At 41.5% G+C, this 17401-nt stretch overlaps 1 long non-coding RNA gene across 2 annotated transcripts in view; it reads left to right on the top strand.

Annotated features, from left to right (window-relative positions):
• LOC119947651 overlaps positions 1-17401 on the top strand; it is a 42572-nt gene that overhangs the window by 1313 nt on the left and 23858 nt on the right. Inside the window, exons 1-2 of one of the 2 annotated variants that reach the window (XR_005456511.1) lie at positions 5834-5899; positions 9201-9249. This is a non-coding gene — a long non-coding RNA (uncharacterized LOC119947651). Of the gene's footprint in view, positions 1-5833; positions 5900-9200; positions 9250-17401 lie in introns of those variants that run through there. The other variant, XR_005456512.1, reaches the window with a different exon arrangement.

The following is a 17401-nucleotide window of genomic DNA, read 5'->3' as shown; positions in this document are numbered from 1 at the left end:
TGGGAAGTACAAGTTGGCAACATATAGAGACAGTCCCTACCCAACAGTGGGCTCCCAGTCTAGAAGGGGGAGACAGAGAACAAAACCAAACATACTAACAAAATAAAATAAATAGAATAGATATGTACAAGTAAAATAAATAAATAGAGTAATAAATATGTAATCAATCAATCGTATTTATTGAGCGCTTACTGTGTGCAGAGCACTGGACTAAGCGCTTGGGAAGGACAAGTTGGCAACGTCTAGAGACAGTCCCTACCCAACAGTGGGTTCACAGTCTAAAATCAATCAATCAATCAATCGTATTTATTGAGCGCTTACTGTGTGCAGAGCACTGGACTAAGCGCTTGGGAAGGACAAGTTGGCAACATCTAGAGACAGTCCCTACCCAACAGTGGGCTCACAGTCTAAAATCAATCAATCAATCAATCAATCGTATTTATTGAGCGCTTACTGTGTGCAGAGCACTGGACTAAGCGCTTGGGAAGGACAAGTTGGCAACATATAGAGACAGTCCCTACCCAACAGTGGGCTCACAGTCTAAAATCAATCAATCAATCAATCAATCGTATTTATTGAGCGCTTACTGTGTGCAGAGCAACTGTACTAAGTGCTTGGGAAGTACAGGTTGGCAACATATAGAGACAGTCTCTACCCAACATCATCATCATCATCATCAATCGTATTTATTGAGCACTTACTGTGTGCAGAGCACTGTACTAAGCGCTTGAGAAGTACAAGTTGGCAACATATACACTCCCTACCCAACATCATCATCATCATCAATCGTATTTATTGAGTGCTTACTGTGTGCAGAGCACTGTACTAAGCGCTTGGGAAAGACAAGTTGGCAACATTTAAAGACAGTCCCTACCCAACATCATCATCATCATCAATCGTATTTATTGAGCGCTTACTGTGTGCAGAGCACTGTACTAAGCGCTTGGGAAAGACAAGTTGGCAACATTTAAAGACAGTCCCTACCCAACATCATCATCATCATCAATCGTATTTATTGAGCGCTTACTGTGTGCAGAGCACTGTACTAAGCGCTTGGGAAGTACAAGTTGGCAACATATAGAGACAGTCCCTACCCAACAGTGGGCTCACAGTCTAAAAGGGGGAGACAGAAAACAAAACCAAACATACTAACAAAATAAAATAAATAGAATAGACATGTACAAGTAAAATAGAGTAATAAATATGTAATCAATCAATCAATCGTATTTATTGAGCACTTACTGTGGGCAGACCACTGTACTAAGTGCTTGGGAAGTACAAGTTGGCAACATATAGAGACAGTCCCTACCCAACAGTGGGCTCACAGTCTAGAAGGGGGAGACAGAGAACAAAACCAAGCATACTAACAAAATAAAATAAATAGAATAGATATGTACAAGTAAAATAAATAAATAAATAAATAGAGTAATAAATATGTACAAACATATATACATATATACAGGTGCTGTGGGGAAGGGAAGGAGGTAAGATGGGTGGATGATGAGGGGGAGACGAAGGAAGGGGCTCAGTCTGGGAAGGCACTGTACTGAGCGCTTGGGTTTTGGTTTGGGGTAGCATCCTCGATATGCAGACTAACCTATTAGAAATGACTGGGCCAAGGAAGTAAAAGGGTGTTCTTTTGTCTTGTGCGGGAAAATATTGCCTTTGACATCAGCGACGTCATCGTCGTCATCATGACGGCATTTGTTAAGCGCTTAGTATGTGCCAGGCACTGTACTAAGCGCTGGGGTGGATACCCGCAAATAGAGTTGTACATAGTTCCCGTCCACATGGGGCTCCCAGTTTCGATCCCCATTTTCCCGCCAAGGTCGCTGAGGCCCAGAGAAGTGAAGTGACTTACCCAAAGTCCCACAGCGGACAAGTGGCAGGGCCAGGATTAGAGCCCACGACCTTCTGACTCCCAAATCCATGCTCTAACTACGATGCCATGCTGCTTCTCCTTCAAGTGCAAAGGGCAGAAGGTGATAAACTATCTAGATCTATGCATCTATACCTATAAGTAGATATAGATATACTTATAAGAAATAATTTGTTTTCAGTATCTTTCTAGGATGTGGGTTGTATGTACATGTCTCTCTTCTCCCTTTTACTGTGAAAAAGTGTGGTATAACTGAAGGGAAATGCCCCTATAAAGGTTCCTGCAGCAACAGGATGCTGATCTGGTCTTCCTGTCTCCTAAAGACCAACACAGGATGGAATTCATTCATACAGTCATTCAATCGTATTTATTGAGCACTTACTGTGTGGAGAAAGTACAATAATAATAATAATGATATAGCATTTATTAAGCGCAAAGCACTGATCTAAGCGCTGGGGAGGTTACAGGGTAGTGAGGTTGTCCCACGGGGGGCTTACAGTCTTAATCCCCATTTTACAGATGAGGGAACTGAGGCCCAGAGAAGTGAAGTGACTTGCCCCAAGTCACACAGCTGACAAGTGGTGGAGCTGGGATTTGAACCCATGACCTCTGACTCCAAAGCCCGTGCTCTTTCCATTGAGCCACGCTGCTTCTCAATACAATAATAAACAGTGACAATCCCTGCCAACAATCTATTTTGCTACAATGCCCAATGCTGATGCGAAATTTTGATTTCCGATTTTCTGAGTAGTACTCAGAGAACGATTTCAAAAGAACTTTAAAAACTTGACAGTCTCTTTTAATACGATTCTTAGATAGTGGGAAGTTAAAAGTTTCCTTTGGATCAAGAGTTTTGATTCAGGCTTATAAAAACACAGAAACCCAAACTCACATTAAAAATCTGCCCTTCACCTGCTCTGTTGTTGCCACAAAAGACTGCAATACCTTGCCATACAGGAGACTGTTCAAAAAACAGGTTTGTCCTGCATTTTGAATTTGTTTTGGGGGGAGTTTGGAGTTTTATGCTTTCGGTATGCCGAAGGCAAACCCTTAAAGTTTTTTAAATCTAGTACTCCATTATATAATATCTATTGAGCTGGAGCAGAAGCTGGCACGGGCCCCATCTCTTTCAACAGAAGGCAATTTTGAAAGCTAATTCTGTATTCATTATTTTAACACTTAATGTTACTCTATTCTTTTGATTTTCTTTGGATTATTACTTTTTGTGTTTCCAACAGTTATGCTGAAATAAGGTATAACTGAAAAACCACTGAAGTTTCTTTGACTCCTGTTTCCTGAGAGTGCTGACTGTGTGTGAAACCACAGACCTGTTGTTTTGGTTTAATTTCTTCTATTTTATTTTGAAATCTCAGAAGTGCCAGATTTACAGTCCCAGGCACTGAGCCAAAGCATTCTAGGATAGGCAGTCTACAATGGCAGTGCTAATAATAATAATGATAGTGTTATTTGTTAAGCACTTACTATGTGCCAAGCACTGCACTAACACTGGGCTAGATACAAGATAATAATAATAATAATAATGGCATTTATTAAGCACTTACTATGTGCAAAGCAATGTTCTAAATGCTGGGAAGGTTGCAAGGTGATCAGGGGTCCCACAAAGCTGACAGAGAAGCAGCATGGCCCAGTGGAAAAAGCACAGACTTTGGAGTCAGAGGCCATGGGTTCAAATCCCGGCTCCACCAATTGTCAGCTGTGTGACTTTGGGCAAGTCACTTCACTTCTCTGGGCCTCAGTTACCTCATCTGTAAAATGGGGATTAAGACTGTGAGCCCCCCGTGGGACAACCTGATCACCTTGTAATCTTCCCAGCGCTTAGAACAGTGCTTTGCACATAGTAAGCGCTTAATAAATGCTATCATTATTATTATTAATTGGCGGAGCCGGAATTTGAACCCACGACCTCTGACTCCAAAGCCCGGGCTCTTTCCACTGAGCCACACAATCTGGTCCCACATGGGGCTCACATTCTAAGTAGGAAAGAGCACGGGTATTGAATCCTCATTTTGTAGAGGAGGGCACTGAGGCATAGAGAAGTTAAGTCACTTGCCCAAGATCACACTGCAAGTAACTGATGGAGCTGTAACTGGAACCCAGGTTCTCTGAATCCCAGACATGTTCTCTTTCTACTAGGCCACCGTGCTTCCCTGCTTTGCTACAATTCCTAGATGACCTTAAGAGTGGAAAAGAGATGCTTAGGCCCCCATTTTCCCTATCCTAGCCTAGCTCAACTGTTCAAATAGGGATTCATTCATTCATACTTATTGAGCACTTCCTGTGTGCAGAGCACTGTATTAAGTGCTAGGAGAGTACCATACAGCAATAGAGACAATCCCTGCCCACAGCGGGCTTACAGTCTTGACAAATAACAATCCTCATTCTCCAGCGCTCAGTTCCTGGTGGGCCAGCAGCCCAGCCCAAAAAGCCACAGACTGGGAGACTACACACCCTCCAATTCTCCTCTCTGATTTTCACAATCAACCATGCTTCCAGAAGAACATTTCCACCTGCATTAGGCAGCCTGCCTTCTCACCCAATCCATTAGCTCTCAAAGCAGCTCTCAAAACATTATTCATGTTCAGGGTATAGAAAGAAGACATAGTTTTTTCCCCTGGGGAAGCATCCCTAAAAGGATTTACCATAGATTTATTTTATCCTATGTCCTCTAGACTGTAAACTCATTGTGGACAGGGAACATGTCTACTATCTGTTGTATGATACTCTCCCAAGCACTTATTACAGTACAGTACTCTATCCTGTAAGCCTGTCTCTAGACTGTGAGCTCGCTGTGGGCAGGGAATGTGTCTGTTGAACCCATGACCTCTGACTCCAAAGCCCGTGCTCTTTCCACAGACCATTTCTGAGTTAATAATTATGGCATTTGTTAGGCACTTACTATGTGCCAGGCACTGATCTAAGCACTGGAGCAAATTATGTTGGACACAGTCCCTGTTCCATGTGGGGCTCACAGCCTCAATCCTCATTTTACAGAGGAGGAAACTGAGGCCCAGGCAAGTGAAGTGACCTGCTCACAGTCATACAGCCGACAAGTGGCGGAGTCAGAATTAGAACCCCTGACCTTCTGACCCCCAGGCTCATGCTCTAACCACTATGCCACGCTGCTTCTCATTGCTCGGAGATCTTTACATGAAAGTGCAAAGCGCTATCCTGCTTTGAACAGCTAATGCAAAAAATCAGGCGGACTGTAGTTGTGCTTTTGTAACTTAGGCCAGAAACAGCCATTCTTGAGAGCTACTGGGCATTACTGACCCCAACAGAAAGATGTTACCTACCATATCTCTGATGTTGTTCCCCTTCGCAGGGATGTTTTCCTCTAGGTCTCTTCTTTTGGCTTCAAATGTTTGGCAGATTCTCTTGGGCACAACATCTCGTCATTATTTTAGCTTCTAAAGTTGGTGGGAATTGACACTGCTAGAAAAACATTCATTTTAGTATTTCCTGTCTCTTGCGTGTTTCATGTTGTAACCTGAACACTGTATTAAGTTATCTCTATGTAACGAAAGGATAAAGTTCCGCAGACTTGGCCTGTCTGGTGAATTCAAGATTTATCATGGTCAGTTCTGTCCAAGCAGTGACACTGATACTGGTTTAGTATGTTTTAGAAATGACTTCAGAGTCTGACTAAAGGCAAACAGATATCACACTGACTTCTAAATTTACCTGTTTGGGAAATTAGTCCGCCCATGTTTAATGCGCCTGGGGCCAAAAATGATTAGACAGCCATGGTATTTCAGGTTACAGTCCAAAAAAAACTGAAATAGTGAGATATTTGTTACAACAAATCAGTGTCTAATACTACCTAGCTTTAAGAAGGGCTTTAATCCTGTAAGATTTAGTGCCCCATTTTTCCCATCTATATTAGACTAGATGCTTATCTCAAAGGGGTGCAATGTATTTTTCTGCCTGACAGGTTCTGAAGAACATCTCATGTTTCTTGAAGAAATTACTAAGAGGATTATTTGCAGTCTAAATTGAAAAGTAAGATCCATTTTGATAGGATCTCAGAATCGTCATTTTGGTATTATTTTGATCATCTTTCATAACCGCAATTCCTTTCTCTTCTTTCCAAGTCTCCTTGTTAGGTATGTAGGGAAGAAGCAGAATCTGTATATCGGGAGGAAAATGAACTTGTTTATTCTTATTTTGAATTTAGCACAATTTGTCGGTTTTCAATCCTTATTTATTTAGGAAAGCAGCATGGCCTAGTAGTGGAAAGAGCACAGGCCTGAGAGTCAGAGAACCTGGGTTCTTATCCCGGCTCCACCACTTGGCTGCTGTATGACCTTGGGCAAGTCACTTAACTTTTTTGTGTTTGTTTCCTCATCTGTAAAATGAGTATTAAATCCTACTTCCTCCTACTTAGACTGTGACCCCCATATGGGACAGAGATTGTGTCTATCATGATTATCTTGTATCTACCGCAGCGCTTTAATACAGTGGTTGGCACAAAGTAAATACTTCACAAGTGCGGCAAAAAAAAAAATGAAAATCAACAGATGAAAGGCACATTTTCATTAAAAAGTTACTCCATATCATCAATTATTTGTCTCAATCAGATCTTAAATACAAAACATAAATGAATGTACATCACACTTAAAGAATTATAGCACTGATTAACACTGAATTTGATGTAAAATGAAAGTATAAAATACAATAATTAGGATTTTCTACAAAAACAACGTCTGCAGTTGAAATAACAGTTGGTTTTACAACTAGTTGATTTGGGGCTCTTAGGTTCAGTATTACTCTATAAACACTTCTGTTCCTCAAATTCTTCTCTATTCCTTTCCCCTCATCCTGCCAATATCCTGGAGCTCCAGTGTTATTATATGTTATAAAAAATATTTTTATTCATGCAACTGCAATGTTTTTAACTTTAAGGCTCAGTATGAAAAAATGTGAAGGTATTTTTTCAGAGGAAATGAAAAGCCAAAATATAAATGGTAGCAGCCTGTAGTAAAACATTATTTTTCTTCCTCTCCTACTTTTCTAGGAGACATCAAGTTCAAATACTTTATTACAGTTAATCCCAGCCAGTTAAAATGTCCTTTTTACCCATAAAATGTAAATCAAGAAAAGTCAATATCTTTGCAACTATAATTCCAAATTCTTCCTCAGATACTCCTGCTGGTTTTCCATTAACTTCAATGGGATTTTTACAGTGGATTTACATCTGAAGGTAGAATTTGGCTTAAGAAGTTCAAAATAATTGTAGAGTAGCTAAAATATTTTTTCACACTTATATTGCAGGCATAGACTTTTCAAATGAAAGACTTTTCCAAGAGCCACAATATAACAAGATTCAATAAGAAATTTCACTCACCTTATGAATTGTTTACAGAATTCAAGAGTTTTTAAACAGTAATCTAGAGGAAAAATACATGTGCTAAAGAACACAAACAGTTTTCAAAATTTTCTTAAAAACAATCTTCCCTAAAAAATCATATCAGCAATCTTCTCTGAAGATTCTCTTGAAGTTCAGGTCTTCTATATTTAAGTGAACTGTGATTCTGACACCATATGTTTAATGGGAAAAGCATTTGGTCGACCACTCTGGGCATCAATTCCTGATTGGGATGCTTAGTTCTGGAGGTCCAGACATGAAACAGATTATTGAAACTAGCCAAACCTTAAAATTTTAAATTTCAACCCAAAATGATATCTGATTTAATTCCAGGGAGGGAATAAGAAAACTACCCAAATAATCCCAGGGGCACTCCTTGGCCTGAATTTTCCAGGTATTTCAGACCCTCCCTTCCAAAACACCCACTCAAAATCGCTGGATAATTCCAACAAAAATGTATTTTAGGAGTCAAGAATTATACAGATAATCTTCACAGTTTAAGTCGACCACAGCGAACAAGCTACCTTTTTCCCCGAGAAAGTACCTATGTTGGTTTAAGAGCTATAAATCTTGGATGAGATTGGTATGAAATTTACATGTACCCCAGAGCCACATTCAAAGTTCATTGCCATCATCATCAAAGCATTTTAGTTTCAAGCAGTTTTAGAAATCAGGATAAACATCCAATATAGGCTCTTTCTTCATTTCAGGATTGAGGTTCTGGAGCAGACTACTGCTTACTTTTTATGTTTTGTGATTTTCAACAGACTGCTTTCTTAACAACTTAATCCCCCAGCCTGTCAGAATGTTATTTCCCCTAGGGGGAAAAATAATCAAGACACTAGTTCAGGCCTGGTTCACAAATCCGCCTATACATTTGATCTCAGAAGATGTGTGTGTCTGTATGGGTTTCTTGTGCATGTTTGTTCTTTAATTTCAAAGATGGCTGTACTGATTCATTCATTCAGTCATATTTATTGAGCGCTTACTGTGTGCAGAGCACTGTGCTGATGGTGAGATTCATTCATTCAATGGTATTGAGCGCTTACTGTGTACAAAGCACTGTACTAAGCTCTTGGGAAGTACAAGTCAGCAACATATAGAGACGGTCCCTACCCAACAACGGGCTCACAGTCTAGAAGGGGGAGACAGACAACAAAATAAAACATCTTAACCATAAGATGTTAACCATGTGTCCAGCGGAGACCAACATAAGACAGCATTCATTTCACCTAGTGTGCATACAAAGATCTTTCTTATCTGCACTATTGCATTTCCCCTCCAAAGCCTCTAGTGCTGTTTGCATGCCTTTTGGAATTAAGTTTTTCCCAAAGCCTCTACATTCTTGATTGCTCCATGACATAGTGATCTTTATGGAGCTTCATTTTTCCCCAAATCCACTGCTCTGTTTCGATATTCTTTGGTGGATTGAAACAGTTACTTCTGCCCTCTTCATTTATGATTCTGCTCCTTTTTTTTAATGGACTTTGTTAAGTACTTACTATGTGTCTGGCACTGTAGTAAGTGCCAGGTTAAATACAAGCTAATCAAGTTGGTCCCCATGAGATTCACAGTCTTAATCCCCATTTTACAGATGGAGGCACATAGAAGTTAAGTGACTTGCCCAAGGTCACACAGCAGACACGTGACAGTGGCAGGATTAGAACTCGGGTTCTCTTACTCCCAGGTCTGTGTTCTTTCAATTAGGCCACGCTGCTTCTCATCACGTTGCAGCTGATTGGGTGTCTTTTAGACTGTGAGCCCACTGTTGGGTAGAGACTGTCTCTATATGTTGCCAACTTGTACTTCCCAAGCGCTTAGTACAGTGCTCTGCACACAGTAAGTGCTCAATAAATACGATTGATTGATTGATTGATTGATTGTGGTGCTGCCATCCATTAGCTTCACACACCTTTTCCATTGATCTCATTCCAGAACCCCATTGTTCGTGATCTGCCCTGCCATTCGATGGAAAGAATTCAAGGTAATCTGGCACTACAGCCCTTCAGATCAAAAAACTGAATGGATTTCAATGGAATTCAGTACTTGGAAACTGGAGGAAAAAGAAACCAAAAATCTTTGTCCAAAAATGCTCTCTTGTCCCCTTGCCAAATATTCCTAGGCACAGTAAAATTAAATATCCCATCGTAAAGAGATAAAGTGCACCCAATTGGGATATTACTTTCTGAATAGTACTGTGGATAGTTCCAGTTTGAACACCAGACCATAACTCACTCTTAGAGGTTTGTTACTGTCGTAAACTGTAAGAGCAGAGTTTTATGAAAGATAGAAGGACCTCAAACTGAACTCTCCCAATTAAACAGATTAAATTTTAGCCAGGAATCCAGGCCGGCCATGTACTGTTGTTTTATTACAGAATAAACATAAATTTACCAATGTAGTGAAATTTGCAGCTGGTGAAAGAGCATGATTTTCCCAGTGGATACGTTTATTTACTTAAGGCTGATTGTAAAGTTAAAAGGGAACTCTAATGCAGCCAAGGCAGAAAAGGGAGGAGGGAAAACATCTGAAGGTAAGAGATAAACACTTGGGACCAAATTGACTCTCGGTTATTTGTGAACAACTTCGACAAGGGTTGCATGAGAGTACCTGGGGGGGACAGCGTATCCCCCAGTGTTGTAGAAAGCGTGTTATAAAGTAATGGATAAGCCAGAAGTGGTCAGGCCTCAAGAAGTGAAGAGCCACAAACCAAAAAACTTAACAGGGCCGAGAGCACAGAGCAAATAAAGGTGCTTGAATCGGAACGATGAGCAGGCCTCTCAGGGGGTGACAATGATGGACACCAAGAGATTTCCAGGATAGTGCCACACCTTCCCTTTCCTGGTGCCCAGGTGGATGGAGGCATCACCGCTGCCAGGACTGGAGCAGTGGCATACTGCAGCCTGCGACTGCAACTAAATGATACCAATGATGGTATTTCTTAAGCACCACTACGTGTCAAGCACTCAACTAGGTTCTGGGGTAGATGCAAGATAATTAGGTTGAACACAGTCCCAGTCCCACATGGGGCTCACAGTCTAAGTAGGAGAGATGACAGGTACTTAACCCCCATTTTCAGATAAGGAAACTGAGACACAGAGAAGTTAAGTGAGTTGCCCAAGGTCACAGACCAGACAAATGGTAGAGGTGGGATTATCATCATCATCATCATCAATTGTATTTATTGAGCGCTTACTATGTGCAGAGCACTGTACTAAGCGCTTGGGAAGTACAAATTGGCAACATATAGAGACAGTCCCTACCCAACAGTGGGCTCACAGTCTGAAAGGGGGAGACAGAGAACAAAACCAAACATACTAACAAAATAAAATAAATAGAATAGATATGTACAAATAAATAAATAAATAGAGTAAAAAATATGTACAAACATATATACATATATACAGGTGCTGTGGGGAAGGGAGGGAGATAAGATGGGGGGATGGAGAGGGGGACGAGGGGGAGAGGAAGGAAGGGGCTCAGTCTGGGAAGGCCTCCTGGAGGAGGTGAGGATTAGAAACTAGGTCCTCTGACTCCTAGGCCTGGGCTCTTTCCAATAGACCATGCTGCTTTCCTGGTAATAAAACATGTGTGCACAACAAGTAGAGACAAGCCACATGTGGCCCATGAGCCACAGTTTGACTCTCCCTGGTACACACTATATCTTGTCTTACTGAGGACTCTATGGCAGTGATGTGCAGTGGATTTTAACCTAAGTCAGATAGTAAGAACAGGGCAGTGTAATACCATGTCACGTATCTGTGTATTAGTCCAGGTATCTATCGTAGTGATGATGATGATGATGGGGTCTCCAGTCGAGAATGACGGATGAATCCTGAAACCTTAGGACCAAGGTGCTGAATGGAGGAATTGATTATGGTGATAGTAATTTGTGCAGTGCTACTCGCACTCGCTCCCTGCCAGTCATGGTTCTGCTGGGACGGAGTGCAACAAGCCAAGTGGCAGACAAAATGCACGCAAATTTTTTTTTGTCTACATGCGGGACCCATTTTCAGGCAAAGTGACAACAGCACAGAGCCAGTGCTCTGCCATAGGACCATGACCTACCTGGTGGTTCTCGGGATTGCCACTACGGTCTATGCCACCCTCATTAGCCAAGATATTCCTCAGGATTCCTACAGTCTCTCTTCCTCACAAGAGGCCCTAGCTGGTTCTTCAGTCAAAACCTGCACAACTCAAAGCAACTGTGAATTGTTGAAGGAACATGGATTTGGGAGTCACAGGGCCTGGGTTCTAATACCAACTGCTCCACTCACCTGTTGTATGGCCCTGGGCAAATCACTTACCTCCAGGGCCTCTGTTTCCTCATCCATAAAATGGGGATTAAATCCTACTCCCTCCTACTTAGGTTGTGAGACCCTTGTGGAAAAGGGACAGTGTCCAACCTGATTATCTTGTATCTACCCAAGTGCTTAGTACAGTGTTTGGCACATAGTAAGCATTTAAATGCCATAAATACATAATAAATGAAGTCTCAGCAGACCAAATTGGAACTAGAACCCAATCAAGCTGTTTCCCGTGGACCAAAAGCAAAGCTCTATCTATATAACTAAAGCTAAAGAAACATATATCCATATACCCTGTACAATTTCCCCACTTCCCTATAGCATCAATTAGTAAGGAACAAAAATAGGACACTAGCAGCAATAGTCATCATTATTGTTCATGCCCTAAAGCGATAACTGTTTCCAACTAATCTTCCCTATTGCTCTCACTGGACTCCCCCTTCCACCAGCCTGTCCACGGTTTCAGATTGATCCTTGTCGGAGCATCAGTCCTGAATCTTATCCTGAATCACTGGGACTCAATTCCTGTGCATGCCCTACGCTATTTTAACAAATGACTTGCATTGTATTTCTAAGGGCTTTAATGTCACCCCAAAATACAATATCATTTGAAGCATTTGAAAGGACTTGCTGAATTCACATCGCAGAGCCTGTGACAATGGCATATTTGCCCTGCTTCACTCCAAAGAACGTAAGCACACACAAAAAAACATTATAATACCCTGAGCAAGTCACTTCACTTCTCTGCACCTCAGTTCCTCATCTGTGAAATGGGGATTAAGACTGTGAGCCCCATGTGGGACATGGACTGTGTCCAACCTGATTAGCCTGTATCTACGGCAGAGCTTAGTCCTGGGTCTGGTACATAAAAAGCACCTAACGAATTCCATAAAAAACCCATTCTATTGAATAGTCTATTTATTCTGTTGAGGCATAGCATGACAGTGGAAAGAGCATGGGGCTGGGAGTCAGTAGACTGGGTTTTTCAGACGGTTCTGCCTCCATCATCCTCAAAGCCCAAAGCATACAGCACACTTGATCCTACATGTCTTAGGTGAACAGATAGCTTGTGAAGTTCCCTGCTAACTGAAGCTGTCCTTTGTATTAGAACTCTGATGGTGAAATTCACTCAAGGGTGTGATAGAAAAGGCCAGATTTGCCCCCTACAAATGCAAGGATAACATTTTCTCCATATCAGGGAACCCACTGATGCTCTGGATGAGATCATTTGAATCACATGCAACCTGATTTCCAAAATTTCCTAAAATTGCTCCTTAAAGGGACAAAAAAAATTCATAAAACATTATGAGCCCTATGGAGAACTTGCATTCTAAATATTAAGGTCAAGTTCCACTGAATGTTTTAATTCTGGCTGTTCCCTCTAATCTTGTCTGAAATGCAATAACTTCGTGGAAATAATCTGGCAGTGTGCTGATGATTTGAGAATGCCTTTGTAAACAAATAGGAATGATCCCTCTTTGCAATAAATGCAACCTTGATGGGTTTTTAATAAAAACAGCTGTCAGAAAGCACTAGGAATCAGGATCCAAAGTGGGAGCAAGACATGGAAAAATGGAGGTGAGGAGATGCTCCTCCTGGGGTTTCTGCTCTCACCATTAGGTTTCTCTGGATCCTACCTTTTCCGTTCTTGGCACAGCCCATTAGATTGTGATCTCCTTGAGTGCAGGGAATGTGTGTCTTGTTACTGTTTTACCCTCTCAAGTGCTTAATACACTGCTTCACACTCAATAGGTGAAAAGCTACATAGCATAGTGGATAGAGCATGGCTTTGGGAGTCAGAAGGATCTAGGTTTCAAACCCAGCTTTGCCACTTATCTGCTGTGTGACGTTGGACAAGTCACTTAACTTCTCTATGCTTCAGTTCCCTCATGGGTAAAATGGGGATTAAGATTGTGAACCCATGTGCGACATGGGCTGGGTCCAACCTGATTAACTGGTGCTGATAGACTGATACCTCTCCAGTACCTGATGAAGCACAATTATGCATGTACAACTGGTAACAATCTCTCGACCAATTAATGGTATTTACTGAATGCTTACTGTCTGCAGAGTAAGTGTTTAGTGTAAAACAGTTAAGTTTAATGCAAAATTCAACAGAGGTGGTAGACATGATCCCTCCTCACAAAGAGCTTACAATCTACAAGGGAAGATGACGGTAAAATAAATTACTGAAAGTGGAAATAAAAGGACATGTACATAAAGTATTGTGGGGCTGGCGTAAGTATAGTTAACACAGTATAGTTAAGTATAGTTGACACAGAGTTGAGAATATTCATGACGGGGATTTAGGGCTTAGTCAGGGAAGGACTCTTGGGGGAGATGTGATTTTAGGAGGGTTTTTGTAGGTGCGGAAAGTGATGGACTGTTAGATATGAAGTGGGAAGGAGTTCCAGGCCAGAAGGAGGACATGGGCAAAAGATCTGTGGTGAGATAGATGAGACAGGGGAGCGGAGAGTAGGCTGGCAGTAGGGGAGAGGAGTGTGCCTGTTGGGTTGAGGTAGGAGATCAATGAAGTAATGTAGGAGGGAGAGAGCTGATTGCCTTAAAGCTTAGATAATAAGGAGCTTCTGTTTGATGGAGAGGTGGATGGGCAACCACTGGAATTTTTAGAAGAGTGGGGACATATGGCCTGAATGTTTTTTTCAGAAAAATGATCTGGGCAACAGAGTGAAGTATGGAGTAGAAAGGGGAGAAACAGTGAGGAGGCTGATTCAGTAGTCAAGGCAGGAAATGATATGTGCTTCGTTAGCATAGTAACAGTTTGGATGGAGAGGAAATGGAGGATTCTGGAGATGTTGTGAAGGTAGAACTGATAGAATTTTGTGACAGATTGAACGTGTGGGTTGAGTGAGAGATGATTTGAGGATAATGCTGAGGTTACTAATGGAATATTAACCTAAATGTGAAAAAAAAAGTAAAATTCAAGCTAGATGCAGACCCAAGGATAAGTTGATACAAGCCAATAACACAATTATGAACCTCAGAAATTATCTGGGGTTCATCAGCAGCAATCAAAAGAAACTTTATAAAAGAATACTAAAATCAGTCCACATGATTGGGGCAGCAATATTTCTCCTTTTGAAGCTGCATGGCTCAGTGGAAAAAGCCCGGGCTTTGGAGTCAGGGGTCATGGGTTTGAATCCCGGCTCTGCCAATTGTCAGCAGTGTGACTTTGGGCAAGTCACTTAACTTCTCTGTGCCTCAGTTCCCTCATCTGTAAAATGGGGATTAAGACTGTGAGCCCCCCGTGGGACAATCTGATCTCCTTGTAACCTCCCCAGCACTTAGAACAGTGCTTTGCAGATAGTAAGCACTTAATAAATGCCATTATTATTATTATTATTATTACTTGAATTAACATCAGTGTCATTTCCCTCACAGAGACTCAGCCGATAGGTGTTTCTATCTCCTTATACTGTATCACTTCAAAGCAAGTTACTTCAGTACAGGTAACAACAAGCTACCAGTGAACAGATCTGGGTGTGTAAGCATGTTCCTCAAGTTTATGTATATGTTTGCAACTCAGAATTGTATCTGGCAATAATTCAACCATACTAGTAATTTGGTATTGAAGCAGCTTCTCATTTTCTTTCTTCCCTATTCAATCATTATAGAAGGTGGATCATTCATGAATTTGAATTATAATGCTATTTCTTACCCTTTAATTTATTTTGTTGGAATCCATGCCAAACTCTAACTCTGGATAGAGTACAGAATCAAGGTGTTTTTTTCTGTGCTCCAAAGTGCCAGTTTGGCTAAATCAATCAATCAGTCCTATTTATTGAGTGATTAAAGTATGCAGAGCACTATACAAGTGCTTGGGAGAGTACAATATAACAGAATTGGTAGACACATTCCCTGCCCACAATCAGTCAATCAATAATATTTATTGAACACTTACCATGCTTCTAGACTGTGAGCCCGTTGTTGGGTAGGGACCGTCTCTATATGTTGCCGACTTGTACTCCCCAAGCGCTTAGTACAGTGCTCTGCACACAGTAAGCGCTCAATAAATACGATAGAATGAATATGCAGAACACTGTTCTAAGCGATTGGGAGTGTACAATACAACAGAATTAGCAGACATGTTCCCTGCCCAAAATGAGCTTACAATGAGTTTACGGTCTAGAGGAAACAGTCTATAGGCCAAAGCAATGAGTTGATTAGAGTTCAAAGTGTATATGAAGCTGGGCTTATTTAAGGGGAGGGAGGGGAACTTGAGGAAAAAAGGGAGAAAAAGACAGGAAAGGAAGACAAAAATACAGAGAAAGACAGGCTAGAGGAGACACCCAGTTAGAGATGGGGGAAGCAGAGAGAGAAATGCAGGAAGGAAGAGGCAGACAGCCAGACAGATGTAAGACTCCACACGCCCACACAAACCCTGAAACACTTCATTATTGAATTGATGTCTTCGGTGCAGGACCAACAGAGAGAGCAGCAACAATTTCTTACTACCACATGACTGTAGCTCCTCCCATGTCCCAGGAGCATGGCCTGTGGCCACCCTGCAGGGAAGTCCGTAGGACCTGAGGCCAAAAGGGCCACACTCACCTAATGCATCAGCAATGGAGGAAGTGACCCTGGGCCAGCTGGTGGGGAAGGAGGGAAGTGGGGAGGGAAGGAAGCTTTTTTCTCTTCTTCCCTACTGCTGCTGTGGCTGGGTGTTTTCTTTTACCCGTGGCTTATCAGAGTTCAAGGCAGGTGGCCACATTTTGGTAGGGGACTATCCCATATGGGACTCCCTGTCTCGTGAAAAATGGTGAAAGTTCTAGCTCTGCAGACCCTGGTTGACACCGCATACAGTAGTCTATCTGGGTTCCTGACTCATTCGCATGCAATAATAATAATAATAATGGTATTTGTTAAGCACTTACTATGTGTCAAGCACTGTTCTAAGTGCTGGGGTAGATACAAGGTAATCAGGTTGTCCCAGATGGGGCTCACAGTCTTAATCCCTCAGATGAGGGAACTGAGGCCCGGAGAAGTGAAGTGACTTGCCCAAAAGTCACACAGCTGACAAGTGGCAGAGCCAGGATTAGAACCTATGACCTCTGACTCCCTAAGCCTGGGCTCTTTCCATTGAGCCACACTGCTTCTCTAGGCACCCATCAGACAGGTTCCTTATTCAATCTGCACATAAAATGAAAAACAAATCTAAATTTCAGTACATCCCCAAATACATAAGGTTGTCTAAGCACACAAATTTCTGGAGCCTCTAAACAGAATTCTGAGCTGAACAGAGCATTGACCTGTCCCAGAAACGGTAATGTTTACATTCTTTTGGATTCCTATGTGGTTACTATGTGTGAAGCACTATACTAAGCCCTTGAGAAAATACAACAAAAGCAAAATACATGATCCCAGTCCACAAATAAGCACAAATGCTTGTTTGAAGGCCTTGGGGGACAAAGACTGTCTCTGACCTGATTATCTTGTATTGACTCAGGGCACTTGGCACATAGTAAGTGCTTAATAAATGCCATAATAATAACAAATTACTACTACTACTACTATTAGCAATAACAATAATAATTAACTGAGGAATGTTAGTAATGAGAATTTGGTAAGCTAGCAAAGATAATTCAGTTCAGTTCAGTTTAACACACAAGTCTGTCTAATTATGCAATTTTACCTGAAAAGCACCTTGATGCCTGTTAAATTGGGCAGGAAATTTTGCTAGATTAAGACGTCTAGTGCAAAGAATGATCTTTGAAAGATGTCAGTTATCTAAGAACAATATTATAATCTAATTTTAATATCCTGGCCCTCATTTCTTGTTCTCATAACCCAACCAAATTGAACTCAATC

This window comes from Tachyglossus aculeatus, chromosome X5, assembly GCF_015852505.1.
Source record: "Tachyglossus aculeatus isolate mTacAcu1 chromosome X5, mTacAcu1.pri, whole genome shotgun sequence".
NCBI classification, from domain to species: domain Eukaryota; kingdom Metazoa; phylum Chordata; class Mammalia; order Monotremata; family Tachyglossidae; genus Tachyglossus; species Tachyglossus aculeatus.
The sequence above is the reverse complement of the archived record's forward strand: the minus strand, read 5'-3'. Positions and strand labels throughout refer to the sequence as shown.